A 5,275-nucleotide genomic window follows, 5' to 3' on the forward strand; every position below is an offset into this window, starting at 1 on the left:
ACGCGCCAGCAATAAACAAAAGCTACACTAAATACACAAACTACAAGAAAAAAATCAGAAGATTCCAGTGAGGTATCCTACGCTAAGGGTCGACATATGAAACGTCCCCTTAGAACAATTTATACAAGACTGTGCTTAAACTGACACACAATGTTTTTAGCGCAACGCAATCTGACTATCAAAGATCCCTGCAAAAGAATGGCCCTGAGTAACATTAAACTATACCTTTCAGAAATCACTTACCTTACAAAAATCTTCATTACTCGAACTACTGCAATACAGCGAGCGCCACTACTGCCAGCTAAATAAAAGATTCAAACTACGGAAGGCACTAACTACTGATAGGGATAGTTAGCAAATGAAAGATTTTAATAGAGAACAAACACTGTATTTACCTTAATAATCATAATATATATAACAGTTCAATTTCAAAACTTCCGCCATCTCTCTCCCCACATCCACCACTGCTGGCGGCTCACCTCCAACTGCGCAACGCTACGCGCTGTTCACATCCAGCTGCCGCTGCCTAACACTACAATGGCAGACAACAATGCAAACTAGCCACAGGCTGCACACAGCACAGCCAGTGATTTTCATACAGAGCGCTACGTGGCATTACCAATATAAAAATCTAAACAGCCTACTTACAATAGTTTCTGTAAAATCGTTTGAGAAAGATTAAAGGGTGGGCACGCTACGATTCTGTCAGCGCAGAGCGTCCCCAACCAGCGCTTGCAAAGTACACTTGTCGTTGTTGTTGTGGTCTTCGGTCCTCAGACTGGTTTGATGCAGCTCTCCATGCTACTCTATCCTGAGCGAGCTTCATCATCTCCCAGTACTTCTGAATCTGCTTAGTGTATTCATCTCTTGGTCTCCCTCTACGATTTTTACCCTCCACACTGCCCTCCAGTGCTAAATTGGTGATCCCTTGGTGCCTCTTTGCTGATGATACAGGTATAGTAATCACACCTGACAAACAAGAATTAACTGATGAAATTGTCAATAATGTCTTTCAGAAGATTACTAAGTGGTTCCTTGTAAACGGACTCTCACTGAATTTTGATAAGACACAGTACATACAGTTCCGTACAGTGAATGCTATGACACCATTAATAAATATAGACCTTAATCAGAAGCATATAGCTAAGGTAGAATATTCCAAATTTTTAGGTGTGTCCATTGATGAGAGATTAAATTGGAAGAAACACATTGATGATCTGCTGAAACGTTTGAGTTCAGCTACTTATGCAATAAGGGTCATTACAAATTTTGGTGATAAACATCTTAGTAAATTAGCTTACTACGCTTATTTTCACTCATTGTTTGTGTATGGCATCATATTTTGGGGTAATTCATCACTGAGGATTAAAGTATTTATTGCACAAAAGCGTGTAATCAGAATAATAGCTGGAGTCCACCCAAGATCATCCTGCAGACATTTATTTAAGGATCTATGGATATCCACAGTAGCTTCTTAGTATATATATATTCTTATGAAATTTGTTATTAACAACCAAACCCAATTCAAAAGTAATAGCAGTGTGCATAACTACGATACTATTTGGAGAAAGGATGATCTTCACTATTCAAGATTAAATCTAACTTTGGCACAGAAAGGGGTGAATTATACTGCCACTAAAGTCTTTGGTCACTTACCAAATAGTATCAAAAGTCTGACAGATAACCAACAAGTATTTAAGAAGAAATTAAAAGAATATCTGAATGACAACTCCTTCTACTCCATAGAGGAACTTTTGGATATAAATTAAGAAAAAAAGAAAAAACATTAAAAAACATTAAAAGAACCAAAAAATAAAAAAAGTTGTTAAATTAACTTAATTATGTTATTAAATTAACTTAATTATATCATGTATTGGAAAATTTGACTCGTTCCACATCATTACGAAATGTCGTATTCATGATTCATGGAACTAGTATTAATCTAATCTAATCTAATCTAATCTCTAAGCAGAATATGTCCTACCAACAGTTTCCTTCTTCTTGTCAAGTTGTGCCACAAACTCCTCTTCTCCCAAACTCTAATCAATACCTCCTCATTAGTTATGTAATCTACCCATCCAATCTTTAGCATTCTTCTGTAGCACCACGTTTCAAAAGCTTCTATTCTCTTCTTGTCCAAACTATTTATCGTCCATGTTCCACTTCCATACATGGCTACACTCCATACAAATACTTTCAGAAAAGACTTCCTGACATTTAAATCTATAGTCGATGTTAACAAATTTGTCTTCTTCAGAAACGCTTTCCTTGCCATTGCCAGTCTACATTTTATATCCTCTCTACTTCAACTATCATCAGTTATTTTGCTCCCCAAATAGCAATACTCATTTACTACTTTAAGTGTCTCATTTCCTAATCTAATTCCCTCAGCATCACCTGACTTAATTCGACAACATTACAGTATCCTCGTTTTGCTTTTGTTGATGTTCATCTTATAATCTCCTTTCAAGACGCTATCCATTCCGTTCAACTGCTCCTCCAAATCTTTTGCTGTCTCTGACAGAATTACAATGTCATCGGCGAACCTCAAAATTTTTATTTCTTCTCCATGGATTTTAATACCTATTCCGAACTTTTCTTTTGTTACTTTACTGCTTGCTCAATATACAGATTGAATAGCATCGGGGAGAGGCTACAACCCTGTCTCACTCCCTTCCCAATCACTGCTTCCCTTTCATGTCCCTCGACACTTATAAATGCCATCTGGTTTCTGTACAAATTGTAAATAGTCTTTCGCTCCCTGTATTTTACCTCTGCCACCCTTAGAATTTGAAAGAGAGTATTCCAGTCAACATTGTCAAAAGCTTTCTGTAAGTCTACCAATGCTAGAAACGTAGGTTTGCCTTTCCTTAATCTTTCTTCTAAGATAAGTCGTAAGGTCAGTATTGCCTCACGTGTTGCAAACTGATCTTCTCCGAGGTCGGCTTCTATCAGTTTTTCCACTTGTCTGTAAAGAATTTGTGCTAGTATTTTGCAGCTGTGATTTATTAAACTGATAGTTCGGTAATGTTCACGTCTGTCAACACCTGCTTTCTTTGGGATTGGAATTATTATATTCTTCTTGAAGTCTGAGGGTACTTCGCCTGTCTCATACATCGTGCTCACCAGATGGTAGAGTTTTGTCAGGACTGGCTCTCCCTAGGCCGTCAGTAGTTCTAATGGAATGTTGTCTACTCGCGGGCCTTGTTTCGACTCAGGTCTTTCAGTGCTCTGTCAAACTCTTCACGCAGTATCGTATCTCCCATTTCATCTTCATCTACATCCTCTTCCATTTCCATAATATTGTCCTCAAGTACGTCGCCCTTGTATAGACCTTCTATATACTCCTTCCACCTTTCTGCTTTCCCTTCTTCGCTTAGAACTGGGTTTCCATCTGAGCTCTTGATATTCATACAAGTGGTGCTCTTTTCTCCAAAGGTCTCTTTAATTTTCCTGTAGACAGTATCTATCTTACCCCTAGTGAGATAAGCCTCTACAACCTTACATTTGTCCTCTGACCATCGCTGCTTAGCCATTTTGCATTTCCTGTCGATCTCCTTTTTGAGTCGTTTGTATTCCTTTTTGCCCGCTTCATTTATTGCATTTTTATATTTTCTCCTTTTATCAATTAAATTCAATATTTCTTCTGTTACCCAAGGATTACTACTATCCCTCCTCTTTTTACCTACTCGATCCTCTGCTTCCTTCACTACTTCATCCCTCAGAGCTACCCATTCTTCTTCTACTGTATTTCTTTCCCCATTCCTGTCAATTGTTCCCTTATGCTCTCCCTGAAACTCTGTACAACCTCTGGTTTAGTCAGTTTATCCAGGTCCCATCTCTTTAAATTCCCACCTTTTTGCAGTTTCTTCAGTTTTAATCTACAGTTCATAACCAATAGATTGTGGTCAGAGTCCACATCTGTCCCTAGAAATGTCTTACAATTTAAAAACTGGTTCCTAAATCTCTGTCTTACCATTATATAATCTATCTGATACCTTCTAGTATCTCCAGGATTCTCCCAAGTATACAACCTTCTTTTATGATTCTTGAACCAAGTGTTAGCTATGATTAAGTTATGCTCTGTGCTAAATTCTACCAGACTGCTTCCTCTTTCATTTCATCCCCCCCAATCCATATTCACCTACTATGCTTCCTTCTCTCCCTTTTTGCTACTCTCGAATTCCAGTATCCCATGACTATTAAATTTTCGTCTCCCTTCACTATCTGAATAATTTCTTTTATCTCATCATACACTTCATCAATTTCTTAATCATCTACAGAGCTAGTTGGCATATAAACTTGTACTACTGTAGTAGGCATGGGCTTCGTGTCTATCTTGGCCACAATAATGCGTTCACTATGCTGTTTGTAGTAGCTTACCCGCACTCCTGTTTTTTAATTCATTATTAAACCTACTCCTGCATTACCCCTATTTGATTTTGTATTTATAACCCTATATTCACCTGACCAGAAGTCTTGTTCCTCCTGCCATCGAACTTCACTAATCCCCACTATATCTAACTTTAACCTATCCATTTCCCTTTTTAAATTTTGTAACCTACCTGCCCGATTAATGGATCTGACATTCCACGCTCCGATCCATAGAACGTCAGTTTTCTTTCTCCTGATAACGATGTCCTCTTGAGTAGTCTCCGCCCAGAGATCCGAATGGGGGACTATTTTACCTCCGGAATATTTTACCCAAGAGGACGCCATCATCATTTAACCATACAGTAAAGCTGCATGCCCTCGGGAAAAATTACGGCTGTAGTTTCCCCTTGCTTTCAGCCGTTCGCAGTACCAGCACAGCAAGGCCGTGTTGGTTATTGTTACAAGGCCAGATCAGTCAATCATCCAGACTGTTGCCCTTGCAACTACTGAAAAAAATGCTGCCCCTCCTCAGGAACCACACGTTTGTCTGGCCTCTCAACAGATACCCGTCCGTTGTGGTTGCACCTACGGTACGAACATCTGTATCGCTGAGGCACGCAAGCCTCCCCACCAACGGCAAGGTCCTTGGTTCATGGGGGGGACAAAGTACACTACTGACCATTAAAATTGCTACACCAAGAAGAAATGCAGATGATGTACGGGTATTCATTGGACAAATATATTATACTAGAACTGACATCTGATTACATTTTCACGCAATTTGGATGCATAGATCCTGAGAAATCAGTACCCAGAACAACCACCTCTGGCCGTAATAACGGCCTTGATACGCCTGGGCATTGAATCAAACAGAGCTTGGATGGCGTGTACAGGTACAGTT

Source organism: Schistocerca cancellata, chromosome 6, assembly GCF_023864275.1.
Source record: "Schistocerca cancellata isolate TAMUIC-IGC-003103 chromosome 6, iqSchCanc2.1, whole genome shotgun sequence".
Lineage (NCBI taxonomy): Eukaryota > Metazoa > Arthropoda > Insecta > Orthoptera > Acrididae > Schistocerca > Schistocerca cancellata.